Below are 27911 nucleotides of genomic sequence, written 5' to 3'. Positions count from 1 at the left end.
TATTCGAACAATTTTTGTAGTTTGATCATCTCCACATCTAATAGATCCATCAACACATTTTTGAAATTTCACAAACTAACTTTTATCACCAATCATATGATTAGAGATATCATTTTCAGTCAACCATTCATTCATATTCTTTCCAACATGTGATACATCAACAATTTTTGTTACATTTTGGAGATTCACATTACTAACTTTAGGTTTAAGTTCAACTTCTTTAACATAAAATAAATAGCCACCTTTTTTTGATTCCACATCTAAGATAATATTATTTCCATTCACATAATATACCTTATTAAATATTAGTTTTGTTCTTGTTCCTTTTTCCAGACATCTAGTAGTAATATAACCAATGTCTCCATAGCTAAAACATTTAAGAGGTAAGATACTTCTTATATTTAATGGTTCCATTCTTCAACCTTCTTCCAAATTTTATTTTTATTTCATTTGTGCTTTCATTTTCTAGATCTTCATCAACCATTGTCACCTTGATAGTAGTCTCAAATTTGGGTTTGACCTTTCCAAACTTCCTCATTTCAAAAGTTCTTATTGTGTCAAACAATTATTCCCTGGTGACTTTTTTGCATCATAAGTTTCTTCATATTTTAGGCCTTGTAACTATAGCTTTATGATAAAGTCTCAAAATATTTTCTATCACATATTATTCAAAGTATTGTCAAGATTCATGATTTCATTCATAACATCATCAAATTTTTAAAATTAGTTTTCTCTGTCTTCTCCACCTTCCATCCTTAAATTCTCATATCTACTTCAAGTAGGCTACATCTTAGCTAGTTTAACTCTATCATTTCCTTCATAAATAATTTTTCAGCTTTTCCCAAACTTATAGGCAATCTCTAATGCAACAAATTTTGCCAAAATATTTTTAGAAAATGCACTAAAGATAGCACCTTGCTCTTTTATTTTCTTCATAGGAAAATCTCATTTGAAGTTGTAGGTCCATTTTCCAATATCATATATTTTTGCTCCTCAATTTTCTAAATCTTGTAGCTTGAAGAAATCAAATATCCCTTCATCTTAACTTTTCAAAATCAATAGTCACATCCATCAAAAGTAGGAATAGTCAATTTTTACACCATTAGATCTTCTCGAGCAGTTGGATTTTCTATCTAGGAACCAAAGCTTTGATACCAATTGTTGGAATTCCCAAACAATTGAGGAAGGTGGGGGTGCGAATCAATTATTCAATATATTTTTATCACTTTTACTGATTTGAAATTAACAACTTAATACTTTTCTTACTTAATCAAGTCAAATGTAAACATGAAAGATAAAATGCATGAATCATACACAATGATCATTGGATTTTACATGGAAAACCTGATATGGAAAAAATAACAAAGAATTTTAACTCCTATGAATAAAACATCTGTTAAGGTGATTTTTACAATGGGTGGCTTACTGTGGGTGGGCTCACTATGTAGAAGGGATCAATGCCATTAGAAGTAAGCGAAGAAAACCCACCACTATAGTGTAATTTACAAAAGAAACCCTTAGCTCACTACCTCCAATGTTTAACAACAACATCATTTGTTCTACTCACAACTTCACTTCACACTTTTGTCAAACCACCACATTGTATCTGATGGGTCTTCTACTCAATAAAATTCTCTTAAGATCTGTCATACATAACCTCTTACATATACTAAATCAAAATTATTATGTCATAGGTCCTAGATAAACATTCTTGCACTGGGGATGAATGAAATTGGACCACACTACATGCATTGCCTCAACTAAATAACACATTACTTAAAAGCCATAAATTCAAAGCCCAAAAACAAATAACATGCTAGAAATTATGTATCTAAACCACATCATGAATGAAAAAGGAGAAATAACAAAACCTTGTTTCCATAAACCGTATATTAGACAATAGAGAACTTTAGACCACTATTAAGCATGATAAACAAAAAATACTCTAGTGGAAAATATTTTTTGATGTATTATCCTTATGAAGCACCAACCTTTAGACTAAAAAAATCATGAAACCATATCAATAAAATAGATAGTAACCACAATACCATCCAACGAAGCACTAAGTTTCCAGTAACGGCCACCATACTGATACAACAACACAAATATCATTAACTCTACAACATCAACATTGCAACCTCATCAGATTTGTAACTCAAAATATTTTTAAATTTTTTTTGATCAACTTTGCAACATTAATAACCAAGTCTCCCTATCAACAATCTCTACAAACAATTTTTTTGGTTAATAGACATGTTAAGTTACATGATAAAATATCACTCTTTTTGGCTAATGACAATCCGTAGGTAGTAGTGAATGAATAACTATTATTGATGCTAGAATTAATTCTAACATTGGAATAAAATAAGAAACATTATTAGCATCACATTTTTAAAGTAGAAGATTGATGTGAGAAAGTGATGCTCCATTTTTATGACATAGTTAAGAGGGTCAATAAATAAGACCAAAGTGGTACTTGATACCATGATGAAAAATATTCAAGAGGATGAATTGCCAAAGGCAATTTAAGGTCAATGTATAAGTTAAAAATAATTGTGCAAAGTGGAAAGAAAGTAATTTTTTGAGTGTCAAATATATGCATTGATGAAAAAATAAGTCATGGGTCTTGTTGACATTTCCAAATAAATCTAATAATTGCACAAAAAAAGAAAGTAAAGCATAAATTAGATGTTTTTTTTGTAGAACATCAAAATTCATCTTGTCACTAAAGGATATGCATAGGAGGAAGGGGTAGACTATTCAAGATATCTTTGGTTGGTTATCTCTATTGTTGCTCATTTATATGGAAGGTGCAATAAATGAATTTCAAAAATTTCTTCTTGAATAGAGACTTGGAAAAAGACGTCTACACAAGTTACTTGCAAGGAATCTAGATTTCAAGGGAAAACAATTGGTTTGTAGAGTGCTAAAGTCCTTGTAAGGACTTAAGTAGGTTTGTCGAGCTTGATATTTTATTTGGTTAGTATCTTAGAGATTATAGTTTTAGAACTAAACTATTTGAACCCACTCTCTATATCAAAATTAGTGGCAATGACATAGTGATCTTGGTTGTTACCATTGATCATCTTCCAATCACCATAAACAATCTTATTTTAATTGATGTGAAACATGATATATGTTCTTTTTTTTTTAACTTGCCACTTAATAAGTGGTGGTGATTTTCCTCATTAGATTAGGATAAGGTGTTAAAATAGAATCAAGTCCCCTATAAACAAATCCTAAATAATGATAACTTGTATGCACAAGTGTCAAATGAACATGGATGACTAATTAGGCTTAATAAAACTAAGTGTACATAAATTACTTAAATTAAACAACACATTGTGTTGCCTTTCATTTTTGCAACTAGAGCTTCTACCTTAGAAGTATTCAAAGTACCCTTTTGAAATAACTCTTCATCTTCCCTTGTAATTAAGATCAACAATAAAGTTATCAAGGGCATAGTCCTTCAGGTACCAAGGGATCTTTTAGTAGAATATATGGTAGAGAAAAATACTAAGAATTCAAAACATAGTTTGGAAAGTACATAAAGGATTAATTGATAGAATTTCTTGTTGTTTCCACAATCATTCAATTGTAACTTAAAAGGTTTAAATTTATTAATTGAATCCCTTAAAGTTGGAAAACTTGAAGGAGAAAGATGTAGAGTCAATTTTCCAATGGATGACTTTTAAGAGAGCTTCCCAAACTCGGTTGGATGTTTTGAAGTTGTCAACATGAAATACTAATTCAAGAGATTAATTTAAACATAGAAATCCAAATGCTTTGTCACACTCATTGAAAAATATTTATTTGTCCTTAGCCGCATTAGATTTTTTTCTAGTTCCCATAGTTACCCTAAATAAGCCTTTGTTCTTAAGCAAAGCAATTACTTTCAAATTTTAATTATGATAATTGAAATGAGTTAGGAGTTGTATAGCCAGATTACAATCCATGTCAATAGACTTAGATTATTTCTTTGTAGAATGACACTTTATAGGAGGGATTTGTAACCAAATGTTAAAAACATAAAAATATCACTTAATAATGAGAGTGCATCTATTGGATTCCTTACAAAAAATACACTTTTGTGAAAACTGAAACTCAACTTTGAGTTGCTAAGCAAACAAATTTTTGCCTTCTTGCAAAATTAATCCTCAAAGAATTTTTTTCCTCAACTAAGAGTTAATTTTTGCTATTTCGAAAAGGAAAGTATAGAAGGTCTGCAAAAAAACAAAAAATAGGATTTTACAAACATGTTATGAAGGGTGGTGTGAAGTGGCAAATTTTTTGCCAGATCACAGAGTATAAACAAGACATAGTCCGAAAATGTGATTTTTTCTATTTCAGGAGATGTTTCACATGGGCAATGTGAAGTTGCAATTTCACATAAGGACCATAATGAATCTTGTGAAATGGAGAATTTTTGGAACTTCACATGGGATGTTGTTAGGAGCATACAAATCAATGACTTTTGAGATTTTGGAATGCATAATGAAGGGGTTATATGAAACAAAAATTTGTCACCAAATCACAAATGAGTCTAGAATGTTCCTTGAAATGGTGAAATGGGATTTCATATTGCATTAATGGTCATTGTATTTTTGGATGGGGTAGCCAGATAAGCATGCAAAAAGGCAAAATAATTGTTATTAGGATATCTTGGAAAGTACAAAGAAAATTTTACAAGTTTTAATTGGAAAAGACATATATATTGTACATACATAAGTCAAACATGTGTGGAATATGTTCAAAAAGATTTTTGAATTAATGGGTCATTAAATGCTACTATTTTATTAAGACCTCACCACAAGCCAATTTCAAGCGAAGTTTCAACATACATTCTCTGGTAAGTTCTTCAAAGTTGCAGAATTTTGGATTACAGGTGCAAAAAGTGGGTTTGTCAATACAAGAACATCTAGCAAGACAAGAACCCAAGCCAATCACATAGCCGAGTCTTTCTTTTGATGTAGGAGCATCTTGAGTGCAAGGGCAATCTTGCATCACCCAAAAATATTTTATTTTTAGTCTTTTCTATTTTAATAAGGACTAGTCGATAGGGTGGTTACTATTTATGGGAACTCACTATTTTTAGTAAGTTTTTCATATGAGCTCGGGATGTTCTCATTTTCTATAGGAAGGTTCATTTTAGAGTTGTAAGCCCACCATAAAAATATCATTGCTCAAGCATTAGTATCAAAGAAGTTATTATGGATTTTCGGTGGAAAAATTTGCAGAAAAATCTTCAGGCTCACCTTTGGAGGCCTTAGAGTGCTCGGATGAGGTCCGACAACTCGACTGAAGGGTACTAGCATTGTTCTAAGCCTGTAGATCAAGAGATGGCATTTTTGAAAAGTGGTTATAATAGCCAATTGGAGCAATGGTTCGTGAGTTCTGGCCTTCAGAAGTTGGGCTACCAAAATTTCTAAAATAATTTGTCAAAGATGTATTTGGCTGACTTTATCTCAAAGATGTATTTGGTTGACTTTATGTGTATTTTTAGGGTTTTTCGGCCCTAGGTATCAAGTTTGAGCATCTAGAACCTTCCCGGGTGGCATAAAACTGCTTATTTAAGAAAGGCCCGAACATTGTCTAGGACAACTCTAGGTGATAATTTTTTAGCTTGTCTTGCAAATTATTGTGTTGAAGGTGCCCATGTGGGTTAGCATATTGTACTTACGAATTTCGTAATTCTACATTTTCGGTGCAAATAAGAAGTTCATATTTCATTATCGCATTTTCTGTTGTTTCTATGTTTCTATATGAGTTTATGGTACTAAGGGGAGCACCCTACATCAAGTGGTATCAGAGCATACCTTCATCAAGTGGTATCAGAGTGTACCTTCATCAAGTGGTATCAGAGCTAGAGTTCTTGAGTGTGTAGATAGATCACCAACTATGAGGCAATTCACACCAGGACTATGGTTTGGGTTGAGCATGTAGATAAATTATCAATTGTGAGGTAGTTTGCACTAGGGTTTTAGTGAAAGCACAAAAATGTCTCCACAAAGAGAGCGTAGCGAAAGAGCTATAGGTGTTACACCTGAGGGTTTCTGAGCCCTCCAAAGAAAAATGCAAGCATTGGAAGAACAAATGCATAGAGGAATGAATCATCCCATAAGAGAGGAAAGTAATGATGAGGATGAAGTAGAAGAAAATGCCGAAGTAGAGGCAGTTCTAAATCCAGAGGAAGAGAGGCTTTTTAGGGCCATCTCCAAGATTAGAAAAATACCTAAGTTTGAGGTTCCCACATTTTCGAGAAATCTTAACCCAGAGGAGATGATCAATTGGATCAATGAACTAGAGGAGTACTTTGAGTATGAAGATATTGATGATCCTGATAGGGTCAAGTTTGCAAAGGAAAAACTAAAGGGACATCCAAAAATCTGGTGGAAGGAGGCTCAGTTGGAGCGAAATAGAAAGGGAAAGGGAAAAATCACTAGATGGGATTAGATGAAAGATAAACTGAAACAATAATTCATTCCCGTAGATTGTAAGCTTGATCTATTGAAGAAGATGCAAGGGTTGAAGCAAGCAGGGAAATTTGTTCAAGAGTATACCAAAGAGTTCTACAGAGTTCTCATTAGATCCAGCCATGTTGAAGCTAATAAGGAGAAAGTCACCTGTTATCTTAATGGGTTAAGGCCCAACATTTAGGAAGAGCTAAGTCTAATTCAAATGAGCAGTATTTAAGAGGCATCCCAATTTTCCCTAAGAGTTGAGGAGAAACTGAGAAAGAAGTTTGAAAATAAGAACAATGGAAGAGGTCTCAATGGAAGATCTGGTGGATGATCTTATGGTGGTCATAATGATGATCAAAAGAAAAAGGATGAGGCTGGAAGTAGCAGCTAGAACCGGAGGGGAAATCATTTCAATCATTTCCATGATTAGAACAATAGAGATAAGAGAGGAAGAGGCAAAGGACAAGGATCTGGAAGAAGAGGCTTATGTGGAAAATGTTTTCACTGCAGAGAAGAAGGGCATAGAGCATTTGAATGTACCTAGTGCCAAGGAAGGATAGATCGAAGAATAGAAGGTTAGGTGAGAGTTGCAAGTGTTGATGGAAATGCCAGATCCTCACATTCTGAAGATGCTAAAATAGGAGAAGTCCTAGTTAACTGAAGAGTCTTGTTGAGTGGTGAGAATGAACCTGAGCAAAGAAGGATCTTGTTTTGCATAAGGTTGCAATGTGAAGATAAGTGTTATGATGTGATCATTGATGATAGAAGAACTGATAATCTGGTGTTAGAAATGATGGTCACCAAGTTGAAATTGAAGAGGCAGAAACACCCATGTCAATACTGTATTGCTTGGGTGCAAGATGACCACAAGATCATGGTAAATGAGTAGTGCTTAGTGAAGTTCAAGATTTGAAGCTACTAGGATGAGGTACTATGCAATATCATACCTATGGACATATATGTTGTTGGGTTAGCTGTGGCAGTTTGACAGGCATGCTCTACACGATGGGCGAGAAAATACCTACACTCTTAAGGATGGAGTGAAACATAAGTTGAAGCCATTGGAGGACAAAGAAGAAAAAGTATGCAGTGCTACCAGAATATGTTTTGTTGATGGAAAAGAGTTTCTTAAAGGTATGAAACATGAGCATATGTGTTTTGCTATAATTCCTAAAGATAGTAAAGAAGAAGTAGAGGAGGTACCTACCAAAGTTGTAGATATGTTGGAAGTGTTTTCTAATATTGTATCAGATAATGTACCTAATGGATTTCCCCCAAGGAGAAAGATTAGTCACTAGATGGATTTGGTTCTAGAGGCCAGTTTTCTAAACAAGGCAGCACACATAATGACACCAACAGAAAGTGAAGAGTTGAACAAGCAAGTTCATGAGTTGTTGCAAAAGGGGTTGATTCGAGAGAGTCTGAGTCCATGTACTGTACTAGTAATATTAACACCAAAGAAGAATGGAAAATGGAGGATGTGCATAAATTATTGTGCTATCAACAAGATCACAATAAAGTATAGATTTCCATTGCCAAGGATGGATGATATTATGGATTGTTTGAGTGGATCTAAGTATTTCAAAAAGATAGATTTGAAGAGTGGGTACCATCAGATTCATATCAGAGAAGGTGATGAGTGGAAGACTACTTTCAAGAAAAGGGAAGGGCTATATGAGTGGTTAGTCATGCCTTTTGGGCTAACCAATGCACCAAGCACTTTCATGAGGCTTCATGAATGAGGTATTGAAGGAGTTTCTGGGTAAGTTTGTCATTGTTTACCTAGGTGATATATTGATCTTTAGTAAGGCATTGGAGGAGCATTTGATTCATATTCACAAGGTGTTTGATAAGTTGAGGGAAGAAAAGTTGCTATTAAACCTGAAGAAATGCAGTTTCGTAAAGAAAGAGTTGGTGTACCTGAGATTTGTAGTCTCAGGAGAAGGTTTGAAAATGGACCTAGAGAAAGTGATGGCTATCCTTGAATGGCCTACTCCAAGGAGTGCGACAGAGGTAAGATCTTTTCATGGACTAGCTACATTTAATAGAAAGTTCATAAGAAATTTTAGTAGTTTTTTTTGAACCCTTGAACGAAACAATGAGAGGGGATAGGAAAGTGTTTAAGTGGACTATAAGAGTAGATAAGAGTTTTAATTTATTGAAACAAAAAGTTACTGAGCAACCTATTTTAGCACTTTCTAATTTTAAAAAGGTGTTTCAAGTAGACTGTGATGCTAGTGGTATAGCAATAGGATTGTTTTGAGCCAGGAAGGCAGACCTGTTTCTTATTTCAGTGAGAAATTGAATGATGCAAAAAGAAAATATTATGTTTATGATTAGAAGTTTTATGCTATAGTTCAAGCATTGAAGAAGTGGAGACACTATCTTCTTCCTAAGGAGTTTGTTTTGTATATTGATCATCAAGCTTTGCAATATTTGAATAGTCAAGGAAAATTGAACCAAAGGCATTTAAAGTGGGTTGAGCTTTTGCAGAATTTACATTTATTTTGAAGCATAGGAGTGGGAAGTCTAACAAATTTGCATATGCTCTTAGTAGAAGACAAATTTTGCTGATAGAAATGCAAATAAAGGTGGTTGGGTTCAAGAAACTCAATACATTGTATTCAAATTATCCTAATTTTGGTGAAGTGTGGAAGGCTTGTACATAACTTGTTACACTTGATAGGAAAAAGTCGTTGGATTTCATGATCTAGGATAATATGTTGTTTAAAGGAAGCCAGTTGTGCATTCCCAAAAGTTCAATGAGAGAGAATCTCATCAAGGAGAAGTATAGTGGAGGATTGGTTGGATATTTTGGCAGAGATAAAACCATAGCTTTGGTTGTTGAAAATTACTACTAGCCACAATTGTAGCAAGATGTGATGAAGTTTTTACAAAGTTGTAGAGTATGTCAGATGGTGAAAGGAGTGAAGTAGAATACAAGGTTGTATCAGCCATTATTTGTACTAGAGAAGCTGTGGAAGGATATCAACATGGATTTTGTTCTTGGATTACCAAGGACATAGACAGGCATGATTCTATTTTTGTGGTGGTTGAAATTTTTTCAAAGATGGCACATTTTATTCCTTGCAAGAAGACTAGTGATGTTGTTCATGTAGCTGAGTTGTTTTTGAAAGAAGTGGTGAGATTACATGGTTCGCCAAAGAGTATAGTTTTAGATCGAGATACCAAATTTGTTGGGTATTTCTAGCATACATTGTGGAAGAAGTTGAAGATAGATTTGAAGTTTAGTTCATCACATCATCCACAGACTGATGGATAGACAGAAGCTGTGAATCACAATTTGGAAATTTGTTGAGATGCTTGGTTGGAGATAAACCAAAAGGATGGGATATGATTTTACCACAAGTGAAATTTTCATATAATAATTTCGTCAATTGGAGTACTAGTAAATCACCATTCTAGACTGTCTATGGGAGTAGTCCCAAAAATGCTTATGAACCAAGGCAGTTGGATAAAGGAGAGATAAGTAGTGTTGAAGCATAATATTTTGCTGAATATTTGAAAAACATCCATGAGGAGGTGAGGAAGCACATCATAAGGATGAATACATAGTATAAGGCTAAGGAAGATGTGAAAAGGAGATATAAGGAATTTCAGATTGGAGATGAAGTCATGGTTCATTTGAGCAAGGAGCATTTTCCAATGGGTACATATAATAGGTTGAAGATGAAGGAGTTTGGATCGTGCAAGATAGTGAAGAGGCATGATTCTAGCAATGCATATGAAGTGGAGTTGCCTACTGAATTGAATATTTTACCAGTATTTAATATTTCAAATTTGACAGAGTATTATGAAGGAGATGATGGAGATGAAGTTGCAGAAGCACAGTGGAGCATTCCAGAAGCTAGTTTGGCTACAAAGGAGATTGAGGAGATACTAGATAGTCATGTTGGAAAAAGAACCATAAATAGAACTTATCAGGAATATCTAGTCAAATGAAAAGGGAGACTAGTTGAGGATTCATCATGGCTAGCAAAGGAGGAGGTTAACTATCTTGGTTTTCCTCTAAACACCTGAGACATGACAGGGCCACTTCTCAAATTACCCCAGGCATCTGATACAGGAGCATCTTGGGTGCAAGGCCAATCTTGCATCACCCAAAAATATTTTATTTTCAGTCTTTTCTATTTTAATAAGGACTAGTATACAGGGTGGTTACTATTTATGGGAACTTACTATTTTTAGTAAGTTTTTCATACAAGCTTGAAATGTTCTCATTTTATATAAGAAGGTTCATTTTAGAGTTGTAAGTCTACCATAAAAATCTCATTGCTCAAGCATTAGTATCAGAGAAGTTATTGCAAATTTTTAGTGGAAAAATTTGTAGAAAAATCTTCAAGCTCATCGTTGGAGGCCTTAGAGTGCTTGGATGAGGTCTGAAAACTCAATAGAAAGGTGCTAGCACAGTTCTAAGTCTGTAGATTAGGAGCTAGTGTTTCCAAAAAGTGGTTATAATAGCCAATCAGAGCAATGGTTCATGAGTTTTGGCCTTCGAAAGTTCGACTATTGAAATTTCTAAAATATTTTTTCAAAGATGTATTTGGCCAACTCTATGTGTATTGTTAGGGTCTGTCGGCCCTAGCTATTAAGTTTCAACATCTAAAACCTTCCCAAGTAGCATAAAACTGCTTATTTAAGAAAGGCCCAAACATTGTCTAGGATAGCTCTAGGCGATAGTTCACAACTTGTCTTGCAAATTATTGTACTGAAGGTGCCCATGTGGGTTAGCATATTGTACTTACAAATTCTATAATTCTGCATTTGCAGTGCAAATAAGAAGTCCATATTTTGTTCTCACATTTTTTGTTGTTTCTATGTTTCTATTATGAGTTTATGGTATTAAGGGGAGCATCCTGCATCAAGTGGTATCAGAGCGTACCTTCATCAAGTGGTATTAGAGCATACCATCATCATCCTCCAAGGAAGAAGATTAATATGATATTATTTAACATACATGTAGTTGCATGGGATCTCAAAAGAACTTAGGCCAACTATGTGAGTGATTGCCATGAGCTTGAGTTAGAGGAAGACAAGGCCAAAATTGAGCAGATATAGGTGTAGCAAGTTAGAGGAAGACAAGGTTGAGATTGAGAAAATATGAGTGGAGCAAGGAGAGAAGCCAAAAAATTGTGCCTACCTTAATGATATGTTGGACATGTTCTGTGGCCTTCTTTCATAAGTGATTATGAAAGTCTCTTTTAATCAATGTATAAATATTATGTCTAGTTGCAATTAGTTTAGTTAAACATTTTTGAAAGGGTCTGAAGCTTTTGTTGCACCTCTTGACTTTCTATAAGAAGAGGTATCAAGACCCCAAAAATATATCGATTATCATAAAGAATAATATAGCTAATATATATACAAATTAGGGTATAACACATAATCAAACAATCTGTACAAATTTTGAGTGGATACTACAACTAACCATGACTTTGTTGTACTCTTTTTGAATTTAATAAAAAATACTCTATTTCCTTTCGAAGAATTGTGCAAAATAATTTTTTTTATCTATATTTAATATATTGTCCTCTCATATTCACATTTCCATTGATAGATTGAAGTTTAATACAATCCTTTGATAATTAAAATTACAAGCATTGAGTTTCTTATTCAATTGGTCTTCCAATATTGAAGTTAAAAAGAAATTAAACTAGGGTTTGTATTAAAGTTCTTTTTCTAGTGATTGATGGTAAACATATGCCATCTCTGAAGGGTTTTTGATGATCTTGAAGTTCATATCAAATTAACTCTGTTTTTCCCGTATGAAATAAGGAACTAGTCTAATTTAATTTAAATAAAGTATGTTATCAATTGAAGTTGGTGGAGTTTTTTCTCATTCTTAGGTGCTCTGTAATTTTCAAATTTATACTCATTAAAAATATTGAAAAATATTCTAAGTACTCAAAAAGGTTTGATTTCTTCTTGAGAATAACTTGCTATCTCAAGAGCATCAATTAATAAATTCTACATAAGTGATATTAAATAGTTTTCATAAGGTATATCCACTTGGGTTAGCAAAGCTTGAAGTGAATATGATTTGATCATTGAGAATCAATCCTAGTTTTTGGCCGAACTGTGTTGGATTACCCAACTATCTTCTACTAATTTTTTCTTAATCTTACAACTAGCTTGATATCTTACTTGCTTTATACTACTCCTATTGAAACCTAATTATGTTTATGAATTTTTTAATGAATAGACTATTGCCTTCTTATTTCTTGGGCAAATGACTCACCCCTCTTTTGGTCCTACATATAACTTTGAAAGAAAATTTTGAAAATCTTGTGGCGAGTTCATCAATTATCTTACTCTCAAGGTTACAACTCTAAATTTTTCATTACAACTAGTGTGATTGATTTAAATCTCACAAAAAGAATTATTAGAATAAAGTACAAATAACCACCTTTTGCATCGGATATACTTCATATTTTTCTTAACTTATAACTACAACATAGAATCTCCACACAAGGATTTAAGAAAACCACCACTTATTATAAGTAGTTAGAACAAGACATGGTCAAAAGTAAAAATTACCACTTCTCAAAGGAAAATAAGAAGACACAAGATTTATTGAATCATATTTGTATTTATTGTCTACAAATCTGAATCTCAAATCCTAAATCATATTCAACTTCCCTCCCCCTCATCCAATCTCTTATATACACAAGGGAATAGGTGCATATAATGGTTACAACTTTTGGTTTTAAAACAATATAGTTTCTCATCAAGAAACCAATTTGTTTGTTAATTCCTAAATGCCTAGAAAAAGTTAATTTACAAGAAAACCTTTTGTTGTCATTAGCAAATAATTTGTATTCTAGCAAAGTATTTACTCATGGTAGAAGTATTTAGTTTGTAGAATTTGATTTGGTTAATAAACCAACCATCCTCAAATGAGATATTTCAAAGTCAATATAGACCCTCAAACTATACTAATACTTTATATTGCCTTCTTGATTTCGATAATTTTCAAGTTTCTTGACCTCTACCCTTTTATTCATCAATCTTTGTATACTATGACAAAACATTAACATGCATTTTTCTATTTCATTTATGAGAAGAACATGCATCTCTATATCAGGAAATATCCTATTATCTATATCATTGAAGCCAATCCCTTCTGACATATACATATCATGTGTCTTGATACAAATTGTCTGCTAGAAAAGTGTGGAAATAAGCCATAATAAAAAATGTAGCCCACCACCATCATTAGTTTATAAGTTACTCCATTATTTAAAATAACATAGAATTTATAACCAATTAATCTTAGACATCACAATATTTGTTGGATTATTGGTGGACTCAGCTAAAAAATATTGTTTCTAAACAATTAGCCATCAAATTCTTTCATACTGATATCAAGGAGTAATTTGGAGTGAGTGACTTTTGATGATAAGGGCAACACTTTCTATTTATATCTTCCATTTAATGGACTTGTAACAATAACAAGCTCATTAATAGAAAGAGAAATCTCGTCAATAATTTAATAAACCATTCTTCCCAAACTATTATTCTTTGTGAAAGTTCTCTCCCATGAAAATCAAGTAGAAAATATTAGTGATGGTGTCATGGAAAGTGACCATTTTTAGGATTTCAATGTCTTTTTATTCTTAGGGAATAATAAATTTTACATAAACCTATGGTTCCAATAAACTTATTGTAAATTGCATAGGTCACAGATGAACAAGCCTATAATAGACTATGATGAATATCAACTATAATTACAATATCCATGATCATAGACTTCTATAATATAAAATTATATGACACAAGCTTCGAACTATCTCAAGTTTATTTGATACCATTCCAAATTCCAAGATATGAGAGATTAAAATTAAGTGCAATAACATAAAATACACCAAAATTGACCTCCTAATCATTTCAAGAAGCAAAAAAAGAAAGTGCATATATAAAGAGTGTCTGGGTCAAATAATAAGAAGTGGACCCCAACATTCATTAAGTGATGGAAATTTTTTTCTACTAAAATAGGATGAATTGTAAAATAGAACTACCCCTCTCTAAAGAAATCCTAAATTGGACCTACTAGTAAAAACATTGTCATATTTAGGAGTTATTTAGAGAGGTGTTTTCCTTTTTCAACACCTCATCCATTTTTTGTAGGAGACAACTTGACATCATTTAGGAAATATTTAAGTAGGAAGTATTCATTGGAGGCCCTCTTTCATGCATTTCATCTTCAGGATCTTAAGTGGAACTTAGGGACGGAAAAATCAATGTGAATATGAATTTATTATGCATGGGATGAAAATATATGGATCTTGAAAACAAGGCCATATTAGATAAAATTTTTCCAAAAATCTCTTTAAAAAAAGAAATAAGAAAAGCCAACGTGATAAAAAATCTCTTCAAAAGAGAGAATACAAAACACAATCATGTACAATTCATGAATGGAGGAATCATCAATACAACCAAGGACTATATCCATCACAAAGATAAAATATATATCTTTACCATTAGTGGGAAGAAGAAAGGTTATCTAACCCCCCAACATGAGCAATTTCCTACAAAATTGTAGTTTCTTAAAGACAAAACATGATTCACTATTCACATCGCTCCGATTTCTACAATGTATACCCCATATATATGCTCCAACTATTATTCCCACCTTTGAATGTTCAAACTTACAAAGCTTCCTTTTTTTACCAGAGCTTGTTAGGTGTGGGTGGGGGATTGCAAATGTGGGTCCCTAATTTTTTTTTTTTGTCATAGTGTCATTTGTGTTCATGCATATTGATAACTTTAATGCCATTGTCCCTATATAAACATCCATGTTGCAGTACCTTGTAGGTGGTCTAGATCATTTGGCTATGCTTGCTAATGGGGATGCTTCTATTTTTATTTTCAACAAATAGTGGGGGGGGGCACCCTAAACCCTTTTCCTCATCTATTCCTCTATTTGATTCATCTCCTCACCTAGCTATTAATGGTTCATGGGTTGTTACTATTTTTGGGTTTCCCATGAAATCCTACCAAAGTCTCTTTTTAGTGGACAAAGTTATGTTTATGATGTCAAATTTGTTGCTACTATTCCTCCAAAGGTGAAATATTGACCCATTGTTTATGTCAAGGACTCTCATGTGGTGGCGTGTGTCCTAGATGTGGTGGATAATGTGGATTTATACCAACATCATGGGTTAATCAGTATATCCACTAGTCTGTGACCTAATATGTTAGGTTCACATCATTGATTAATAATTTATTGAAAACCCTTGGTCTCTATTAACCTTAAAATTTTCTCTTATCCAAAAGAAATTTTATTATTGTGTTTTCTTCCTCTAAAGATCATGATTTGGTGTTGGGAAAGTTGTGGGTTTGGAGGAACCACTATCTTTTTGCCAAACCCAAGATAGTCTCCTTTGACCCCCTCATTGAACCACTTAATCTATATTTTTTTTGGGTTCATCTCCCTAATCTCCCACTCCATTTTGGGATATTTCTTTCTTTGAGGCTATTGGAAACTCTATTAACCATTTATTAAAGGTAGACGAGGCTAAAAAATCATTGGTCCTATCTATGTTCACTTTCATTTTGGTTGACATAGATATCTCTACACCATTTTTGGAAAATGTAGTGCTCACATTATGCATAGGCCTTGAACACATGTAAATCTTTGCCGAACTATCATTCTCTTTACAAAAATATCAACCTAAAACTTATAAATAAAGTATATCTCCTTTATGTAATACTTCAAGCCTTGTGATGATCAAATTAGACATATTTATGTGTCTACATTCTTGTTCTTGCTTTTCAATTGGATCCTCCAACTCATCATAATATGCTATCATCGAATTGATCTTACTGATTGTCCTAAACTCTTCTTTCACTAAAATGATAACTCAAAAGTATAAAATTATTTGGTAAAGTGTCTGATGTCTAGAGTGACAAAAAAAAAATAGTACTTTCTATCAATGACAACATATCATGCTTAGTTGATCACTCTTGCCAACAATCTCCCCTTTTGGTATTTATGACAACAATAATGAAAATTTGGTTATGTGTCCATCCCAAAATATGCCAAGTCCAAAAATAATCTTTCCTAGGAAAGATATGCCATTTCTCACGCACTACCCCCCCCCTCCCTTTGACATCAATGAAAAAGGCAACACCAAAACCAGAAATCCATCTACAAAAATCCTATAATGTATATATGTATATATACAAGTGTTAACAAAAAACTTTAAAAATCTTAAAAAATTTTGAATAGATGCTCTTTAAAGAGTTTATGTCTACAATTCAAGGTTCCTTATACTATCGAATACCATAATTTGACCACACAATGCATAAGATATCTCCTCTACATGTATTAGATCTGGTGGTGGTGGTGCATTACTCAAATTGTGGCTTCCTCTAGACTTATCTAAATAAGATCTAACTTAGGAATGACGATATTCCTTAAAAACATCTCCCAAATACTCTTCTCTTCTCAATCTTCAGTGACTTAATCTTGTCATGCAAATTTACTATTTCTCCCTGTAACATATTGAAATAGAAACACCCATTGATCCAAGGACTCTTAAGAGATTTTAGCTCATGTATGGTGATCTCCTAGACCACAAATTTATTCATGGTTGATTTCATCTCTTTCCTACATTTTTTCCTAATTAATTCTGGGTTTTCTTCACCTATTAACTATGGATAAGTCTAAAATTGGAATCTAGTTGGGCCTGGGAATAATTTGATCTAGTCCTAAAGGGACCAAGTTAAGGCATTTCTGGGTCCAAGTCAAAGTTTACTTGGTCCCCCATATGAAAATTTTTTCAAATTTTAGGAATCAATTCATTTTTTTTGTTTCCTATCTGATTTGTATCATCTCCCTATTTGAGTTTGCACTTGGAATTATGTATGTAAGGAAGCTTTCTCATTTCATTTTGACATCATCCTCACACTCTTAAGTGATCATCCACAAGTAAGGAAAATATCACACATCAAGAAATTGACCAAGTCATTATTGATCTACATCTTTGTAAGCACTCATTTATTGCAGCCGAAGAGTTCAAGCAAGGATTCATTAAAGACCCTCTTTCATGCAATTCATCTTGAAGATATAGCTTCTGTCCTTGTTAATAGTGGAGTTGGCCATTTAGGGGATATACATTTCATCACCATTGCATTCATCCATGGATCTATGAGTTATCTTTTGTAGATCTATATTCTATAATTGGAGATATCCTACATTCAAGAATCTTTCACAAGTAGAGTGAAATTTATATTTAACTTATTTTGGATATATTTTAATTTCAAGGTTTTCTGTCTTGCATTTTGTCACCACAATATATAGACAATGGTACATAACCTTTTCAACTTAGTTTCACATTTCTTTAAGATAATTCATTATTCAATTGGTCAACATTGATCTATTACTCATTCCCAATTTGCATAGTGAATCCTTTTATGAAAGGCTTTTGCCAAGTACTTTATAATTAATTTTTTTTTATTAGCCTATGCTTGATTTTTGAAGCTTTCAAAGTATTTTTTGTATTTTTGAGTATTTGTAAGTTTTCTTTTATCTTTTTGTTTTGTTTAATATATTGCATTTGATTTTACCTTCGAATTAGTATATCTTAGGGGTTAATCGGACTTGGTTGTCAAAAGATATGATCATTCAAGTGCCCAAAAAGTGGATTCTCTAGGCACAATCTCATATTTAAAACATCAAAGTTATATTTTAATGTTGAGATTCACTTTTTAAAAAATATAACATAAAATGACCTTATATTATGTTTTTAAGCTACTTTATCACTTAAGTGACTATAGTGCACTTTATGTTATATTTTCATGTTGAGTTGCTTTTTAATTTTTCACTTAAGTGACTTTATCACTATATAGTTCTAATTTATTTTTTAGTTTTAATATATGTTTTATTTTAAAAAATCTAAGTTAAATATTACTTTTTGAATAAAATTTGCACATGATATATAAACTATATAGTGTATATAAAATGCTTTACTCCTTTAAGTGATATTAATTCAAAAATCAATTAGATATGTGGTAAATTGGTCACTTAAGTTGTACAACTCAACTACATGTCTTTTTCACATGTTTATATGCAAATGCATTTGTAGAATCCAATTTTGGCTTGAAAATGCATATTTTAAATATGCAATGAACTTTTAAGAATCCATTTACATGAAAACTTGTTTCTACATGCAAACAACTTTATATGAATAATACTTTGAGAGTATGATTTTCTCAAGGAAAGCAATGTATGGACTTAGACGAATAACTAAGCATGTTTTTAAATATACACCCTCTTGCACTAAAATCTCATGTAATCACCCTCCAAGACCTTGTTTTTGCACTCCAAAGCCAAAAACATACAAGTACATGACATTCTTTGCATGCAATATGGCTTCAAGAGTGTTATTTTCACCCAACCCATGTATTTTCTCTCCGCCATGACATGCAATGTCTCCTCTAGAGTGTGATTTGCACTTAGAAGGGAAAATAAAATAGTTTGACTATTTGTTTCAACTCATGCAAATATCTTTGAAGAACACATTTTTGGGCATTTCCTTCCAAATAGATCTCAAACATATGCTTTCAAAGGGCACATTTTTGTTAAAAATGCTTAGAAATTTGCATGTGGAAGCCACAAAATCCACATTTCTAGCAACATACAAGTACATGACATTCTTTGCATGCAATATGGCTTCAAGAGTGTTATTTTCACCCAACCCATGTATTTTCTCTCCACCATGACATGCAATGTCTCCTCTAGAGTGTGATTTGCACTTAGAAGGGAAAATAAAATAGTTTGACTATTTGTTTCAACTCATGCAAATATCTTTGAAGAACACATTTTTGGGCATTTCCTTCCAAATAGACCTCAAACATATGCTTTCAAAGGGCACATTTTTGTTAAAAATGCTTAGAAATTTGCATGTGGAACCTTATTTTGGCATTTGAGGAACACTTTTTTACATTCTTAAGTAAAAAATGCCTCATGTATTGGCACTAAAAGGGGATGTTTTTGTCAAAACCACCAGAAATCAACACTTCTAGCCTATGTGCTTGGTATTGGAGAAGGCATTTTTGCATTTTGATGCCTATTTTGGCATTTGATATTCATGTTTTTTACTAAGGGATACCCATATTTGTGCATTTGGAGGGCATATTTTAAGCCAAAAAAAATGTCCCAATAGATGCATTGCATCAAAATGTTTTTGAATTACATGGTTTTGCAACTTATATTTTTCCTTCAAAATTTTAATGACCAAGCATTAAGCATGGAGATTCACATTTACAACTTTGAAATAGTCAAAAGTTGTTGAGGAGTTGTATGCAAATACGCCTGGAGAGTTCAATTTTGGAGAAGTCTTTCATTTCAACTTCTCTTTCCTCCACATTTGGCTCTTTGAGCTCCAAGTAAGTATAATATTTCAACTTTGCTTTCATTTCTTGCTTTCTTTGCTATTATGTTGCATTATTTGGCTCATCTTTGTCCATTTATTCAAAGATGTGCCATATCTTTTGCATTTTTTCTTCAAATAAGATGAAATCTTCTCATTTCAAATGCTTGAAAATCATCCAAATTCCAAAAATAGAATTTCATGTAGAAGAACATCTTGAATTTTTTCATGTCCAAGTCAATAGCAAGAGTTATGTTTTTGTTTTGTTCTTAGTTTTTTCTTGTTTTTTTTCTTGCTTGTTTTGGTTTCTTTTTTGGAAGAAGGTTGATAATTCCTCTCCAAGAATGCAAGTGCATCTACATGCTTTCACCTTTCATGTCAATCCATGCTTCATCCATCTTCCAACACATGCAATTACATCTTTTGAACCCCATTAAATGTTTACCTTAAGTAAAAATGATGATTTTTTACTATATGTAATTGCATCTAGAGAACCCAATTTTGGTGAAAGGTCACTCTTTTAAATACCAAAATCATCATTTTTTCCATATCCATATGCTTCCAACTTGCATTATTGGTCATCCCAACAAAAAGGCATCATTGCCCACATGCAATCCATCTTTCTAAGTCAGACTTTGGCCCTTTCTATCCAACTATATATGCTTTCTGGTTCATTTCCAGCCATCACATGTGTTCTATGAGTATCTAATCAATACTCTGAACACCTTGTTCATTTGTAGACCTATCATCCACACTCAAAATATAAAAGCTTTCATGGATTCAATCCCATGGAATCAAAAGAAGTAGTAATTCATTTGGTCTCCATTTTCCCAATTGGTGTCTAAGAACTTGAGTTCGTGTGGGAATGTGCCAAGCACTTTACTTAAAAAGAGAGAGAGAGTTAAAGGTGCTGATGGAAAGTTGTTTTGAGTTTATATCTGGACACCATCGAGAAGGTTTTCAAAGTGTTAGAGGTTCCAGAATGTGCCAATCTACAAAGCATTAGGATTAACCACAAACATAAATAACAATTACATGCAAATATAAGCAATACCATAAAATAATAAATCACACAAAAGAGAACACAAGACACAAATATTTAATGTGGTTTACACAATCCCTAGGCTACATCCACCAACAAGAAGTCCAATATTATTATTATCTAGTGATTACAATCTGTAGTCCCTTACAATTCAATATCGTTGTAAGAAGCTACAATATGATCATACATTATGAAATCCCTAACCCTAATCCATTTTATACAAGCTTATTCTTCATACAGAATTAGGGCTAAAATAAGTTGACCAATAGAAAAATAATAGCCAACACCTTTTACAATAGTAGAGTCATTTTTAGTTTCAAGGGCGCTTCCCCCAAAAACCCCTATAGAGGCATTACCCCTCGACCCCACCATGTATTACGACAGGGAGCTTACCTAGGGTGCTGGCCCCAAACCCCCTTAGGAATGATTTGAGGGGAAAACTATGTTGAATAAACCTCTGAGTCTGATTAGGCTCCACATCACAATAATCTCCCCACTTGGAGACTGAACAGACTCCACAATAATAACACAAAGGAGAATTCATGACAACTCGAATGAGATAAAGCTTAATCACATCAAATTTTCAAATGAAAAATAGAAAATCATCAAAGAGAATGTAGTGGTGTAGAATACAAGAATTCTTAATCACATGATCATTATGAAGTAAAAGGCTTTTCTTGTCTACAAGATTGATACATTCAAAATCAATAATATCAACATATTCTTCATCTTTTCTTCAAATGTTTCTTTTTTGTAGATGTAGAAGATGAATTGCATGTAATCCAATCACATATAACTCAAACACATGTAATTCAATCACATGTAATTTGATTACAAGTCCTTTAGACATGTAATCCAATCATTCTTCTTTCCTAGTTAGACAAGGTCAAAGTGGTTGAGTTGCTCCCACTTTTTCTTCCATTTTCTCACTTATTTTCCTATATGATAAGTTCTCACCTCGTTGTAAAAATAATCTTTTATTGTATGCAAGAAAGATTTGATAAAATTGTGCAAGCATAACTTTTACTGTGTAGTACTATTTTGAAGAAAAGTGAATACAAAGAAATAATTGGAGTTGAAACTTTGATTGAGAGCAATTGTGATAGTAAAAATTAGAAGCTTTGACTATAATTTGTGCCTATTATTTTTGGTTCATGTTGTTATTATGTTAGAGCATAGAAAATTAAGAAGCAATCAAAGTTGAAGATTTGATTGGGAGCAATTATGGTGATACATAGACAAAATCTTTGACTGTAGCTTTTATTTGCATCTTAATTGAAAAAAAATTTAGAATTCCCTACTTATTGAAGTCTTTGTACCCCCAATGATAGAGGTTTTCTTTAGAAAATAGATTAAAATGAGACTTAGATCCAAAAAAGTACGCTTTCAATCAACCTTTGAGTTGGTGTTGGTTTATCAATATCACCATTTCTAGCTATTAGATAGAAGTGTAGTTATAGATTTCATCTTGCCCATTACTCACTTCATGGATAATGGATTCTCTCTTGGAAGTTAAGAGGAAAAAATTTAGTAATAACCCTTAAAAATGTCTCAACTTATTGCATATCTTGAGTTGATCTAAGGAATGGTGAGAAGGGGGAGCCTTCTCTTTAAGGTAGGAGAGACTTTATCTCATACATTGTGGTTGGTCTACCTATCTTGAAATTCATTTTAAATAAACTATTTGTTGTAAAATATCCACCCAAAAGCCCCCCCACCAGCCCAACAAACTCAATAACCCTCTCTCTTGTGCACAAGTTTCAAAAGTACAAGTTTTAATCACATATTCAAGTACCCATTCAGTAAAGATTCTAGATCTGATTTTTTCTCCAAGATTCAAACATAATTCATCTTGGTTCCTAAGTCATTTTGATCCTAGATAACAAAGAACAAGTGTATAATAGTCCAAATCTCAATTTCTACACTTAGGTTAACTTTGTCCCTCTAGATCAACTTGGTCCCAAAGTCATCTTGGTCCTCAGGTCAACATGGTTCCTCAGGTTGAATTGGTTCCAAATATTTCAAATTTAATATGCAACTAATATAAGTCTTTGGTAGCTTGATCTATCATTATTTTGTTAGTTTATCATAAAATAATAGCAGAATCTCCATATTTAGTTTTCCTCTTTGATTAAATTAAGTTATTTTAATTTCATGTTCTTTAATTTTATCAACATTATATTTTAGATCTAATCCATAGCCTATATTTTCTTGTCATTTCATGTACATTGCATCTTAAGTTATTGACTTGCTTTACATTTTCAACACAAATCTTTATAGGCAATCATAAATTAGATTCACTATTTGATTCCTTCTCTTAGGGAATGGAGGGAAAAAACCCAAGTAATTCCATCACCTTTATGTGATGAGTGTATGTGTATTGAATACTTATTTTTATATTTCAATCTAATTAAACCTAAAAGATCTTCTTTTTCTATGCTTCATCAAACAAAAGACTTGTCAATATCATTATTTTCAAGATAAGAAATTCATTTCATATGGTATATTTTCAATGAATTGTGATGAAAAATGACATCTTTTCCATGATTATTCTACTTAATACATCTACATCACTATTATGTTTCTCCTCACTTTCTAACATTGCTAGTCTATCATTTGTGGGGTCATTGTCCTACTTTATGAGCAACATAATTTTCATTTCCTTTGTGTTATTACTCGGGGGGCAAGGGTGTTATTTCCTTTTTCTATCTATATAGAAGGATCCATTCTCTCCCCCAGTTAACTTGTTTTCCTTTTAAGCATGTATTTATTATGTTACATAAAAAAAGCATCTCAAGTGCATTCTTATGTTTTTTTGAAATCACATGTCTAGTATAAGTTGAAACCACTCAAGGAGGCATAATGTGTCCATATCTTGTTTTATGCATCCAATATCCCTTATGAACTTACATTATTTTATACTTTGATATTCTCTCTTGCATACATGTTTTTTGTTATGTAAGTTTTAAAATCTTGTGTCCAATCTTATGCCTACAACTACATCTTTGTTATGAAGGTGTTGATCCCAAATGGTACTGGGAGGGGGGCTGAATCAGTACACACACTTCTATGCATTCTTCCATTCATTTTTCTGATCTTTTCTACATGTTGTATCACTACTACTTTAACTATCAGCAAAATAATAAATGCTATATAGTAAAACCATACAATACTCCATACAAAAGTATACATTAATGGCACATATATTTTTATGTAGAAATCCCTAGGTTGAGGGTAAAAACCACACTGGGAGTAATGTACCCACAAGCCTTTCCTTGCAAGAAAAAGGGTTCCCTATTAAAGGCTTACAACTATTCCTTTTAAGAATGCAACCTATTAGGAATGTCAATAACTTGTTAGGATTACAAAAACCTAGTAGAGCTACCTTGCTATAAGATTTAGATCTCTTTTTGAGATATACCTAGTTAGAGTATTTTAAAGACTTCATGCAAGTTTGACCTATTAAAGGCTCATAGTAGATGTTATGGCTAGAAAAAATAAATTAATGTGGTGATCTAAACATATGGCACACTTTCCCTAATAAATCTTCTATTAAATTGCATCAATGATTCTTTGATCTTCCTCTTCTTCTTTGGCTTGGGTAAGAGTTCTTCTGCTCTCTACCCTTGCTCTCCTCATGTGCTTAGCACTTAGTGTAAGTTCTTGTTCACACCTAACTTGTTAGATTCTCATATCTTTTCTTCTGCATAGTGAGCTTCTTCACTCTTACAATCTCCTTCCAACAACTTTCTCTTAGTTTTTCAATGAGTGTCAAGTGATTATTTAAATCACTCCATCAGACCACAGATGCAAACCCTAAAGTTATCCCACTCAAACTAAATTTAAATTTTGAACTCTATGGTTAGCATAGTCTATAAGATATATGTGACTTCCTATCTGTAGATGCGTATGCTTATATGCCAACTTGGTTATTTGCATATCTATAGCTAGACTTGTGACCTTGTGTGCTTTAGCCTCATTCTACTACACTGCTCTTCTACATTAATTTTTCATGTTCAATCCTTCCTTTCATATTTTAAAATAAGTTGTAACTAGGTTGTGGCCACTTAGCATTGGCACTTCACTCTTCATTCTACTATCTTGATCGGTCCTCTAGTTTCTCGGTGGCTTTGAGACTTCTTATTAACTAGTTATCAATTAATGACAACACAATATTCTACCTCAATTATTGATTTTGTTGCTCATCATTTTCTTGATTGAGGTAGCTTAGTCCAACAATCTCCCCCTTTGGCATTGATAGAAAAACCTTCCGTACTACAATGTGGGTTAACAAGATACTTGGATTAAGACTTGAGCTATCTTAGTGCTCAGTTGCTTTGTTATGTTATCTCATTCTCCTCTATTGTCTTTCTCCATTTTACATTTGTTTTTGTCCCCCTGAGGTATATATATGCTCGCTTTGCATCTCTTTTGTCTTGTCTTCTTTCGCTATATATCTTTATCTCCCCCTTTGTCTTTACCCAATTTACATAACTTCTCCCTCTTTTTTTCATCAATGACAATGGGAATAATAGAGATAGACTGGATATATGCTCACCCTTTGATGGAAATTATTTTTTTACATGCTTGTCATAACTTTTCAAAGATGTCTTTGTACTTGTTTGGGGTTGAGTTAAGAAGGATCTCCCATAAATCCTTCAAATGTTTGAGTGTAATCACTACACTCTGTATTTATGCTAAATTCTTGTAAGATATTTTGTTAGTCTTTGTTGGTGGCATCGCAAGTAGATCATTTGCTTCTTTCACTAATGCACTGATGGACCTCATAATTGGAGTCAAGAAGCATTAAATATCCATCAATTTGATAGTCCTCTTTTCTTCTTCATCTCATAGCTGGTGCAGTAGGTACATGGTGTCCTATAACTTGGTGATATGCTCTGTTGTTGATCCTAAGAGTGGATCAAATGCTTGGGTAGAAACATCAAGTTCTTGTTGGGAATTTTACCTTAACTTCTCAAGGTCGCCTATTAGGGTGCATGACGTGCTTTGTTTTTGGAATGATGGGGTAATTTCTTTCAAAGCTTCAGACATCTCATCCCTAAGTATCATAAGTTCCCCTTTCTTCTCTATGATAAGTTTCCTCTCTGCTTCGAGCGATCTCATTGGAGCCTATTGTTCCAGTGACCTTGGAAGTTGGACTTCCTTCCATGAAAGTTTCTTGTTACATCTCTAATTTTAGTAATCAAAAAATCATTCTCGTCATTGGTTGCATCTGTTGCAAGTTCCTTTATAATATTACGAGTGTTAGCCAATGTGCTTGCACATTTGTACCTTTTTAAAAAATTTCTTCATCTTCTTGTATTTCTTAGTGAGCTTAGTATATTTTCCAACTCCTTTGATTTCATTTCATTAGTTTTCTTTCTCAACTCATTTACTCATTCTCCAAGTTCTAGCATTTTTGTAGCTTTGACTACATCAGAGTCATATAGTGCTCCATTATCCTTTGATGCATTAGACTTTGTTGGTTTTTGGGATTCTTCTTTCCTTTTTCTCCTTTTCTTACTTCCTGAGTCTTCTGAGTCTCTCTTCCTTTTCTCTAGCTTCTTAACACTCCTTTTTCCTTTGGGAAAATGTCGAGGATGGATCAATTGTTGCTATCTCTTGAGGCTGAGTGGGTTGTACAACTTCTTACCTATTTGACATATATGTTTCTCTTGCATGTTCCTCTCCTACATTGATTTAGACCTACATATGTTTCTCTTGCATGTTCCTCTCCTACATTGGTATATGTGACATTTGCTTGTTATCTAGCTATTTGAGTATTAGCTTTGGATTTCTCTTATGTAGCTAAAGGTTTCATAGAGGCTTGTTGTATTTGTCCACTTTCCTTTGGTTCTTGATTTAGAGATTGCTTGATTTGAGTTCTATGTTCTACCTGTACAGTAGCTTCTTCTATTGGTTTCTTCTTAGCACTCCTTGAACCTGTTGTCTTAGGTTGCACTTGTTCTTTGTGGGCATCTTAGGTTTCCTTTCCTTGAATTCCTCCTTAAGATTTTTTATTTCTTTCTCATATATTTGTGACTAGAAATTTCTTGCATTTGCAAATGCATCTTTCCTCAACCTTGTGGTGATTAATGTCACATTCTCTAGCGGGATGGAATTTTGTCTACATCAATCTACAATATCCATGATATATTTTCTTCTTAGGTCGGGTCTTATATTAGTGAATGCTTCATCGAACATGTCAATCCAATTGACTATGGCCTTGGACTATTTCTCTTTGATTATTTTTTATAACTCTTTGGCAATTAGGACTCTACATCTTATGATGTTTTCTTAAATGCTCTCAAACTTACTAGTACCAAATATATTATCTTATTTCTATTTAATTTATTGGAATTATAATAATCTACCTCTAATGGTATTATAGCTACCATTTTTTTCAATATCTTCAATAACATTTTGTAGTGAAATCTTCTTACCTTATTTCATGGAATTCAATCTTTCTAGATCTAATTATTCTTATTCCTCTTCCTCCTATTGAGTAAGAGGTTTCTTATTTCCTTTTTTTGTACCTTTCCTTTTGTAAGTCGCCACCATTGGAGGCTTAGAGGTTGCATGTTTCATCATGCTCCTTGGTTCCTCCTCCTCTTCTGATTCTGGTTCTGGAGTGGAAATTTTCTCTAAGTTGGTTTGCAAACTCTCTTTACTTATTCAAGTTTCTTCAACCTCATCTTGTTTTATTTTTTCTTGATTTCTTTCTTCTTCTTTGGCTTCAACTTCTTGTTTGGTGAGAATTTTCCTTATTTCTTCAACTGTTCCAAACCTTTTGGCCATCCCTTCTTAATTGGTTTCTCTAGTAGTTCCTTAATGAAGTTTCTGGTTGGTCCTTCCTCAATCTCATAAGAAAATTATGTTAATCAATGAGTTATTAGTTATCTCGCTTGCACCATGTAGTTGTTTGTGTCTGCTAAGAAGAAAATGCTTCTTCTAGTCATTTACCAGATTTACTAGTATTCTTCTTCTTTTTGCATGTCTTCTTGGAAATTT

Source organism: Cupressus sempervirens, chromosome 5 (assembly GCF_028749045.1).
Source record: "Cupressus sempervirens isolate cs-2001-9-10 chromosome 5, ASM2874904v1, whole genome shotgun sequence".
Classification (NCBI taxonomy): Eukaryota; Viridiplantae; Streptophyta; class Pinopsida; order Cupressales; family Cupressaceae; genus Cupressus; species Cupressus sempervirens.
This window is presented reverse-complemented; position numbering follows the sequence as displayed.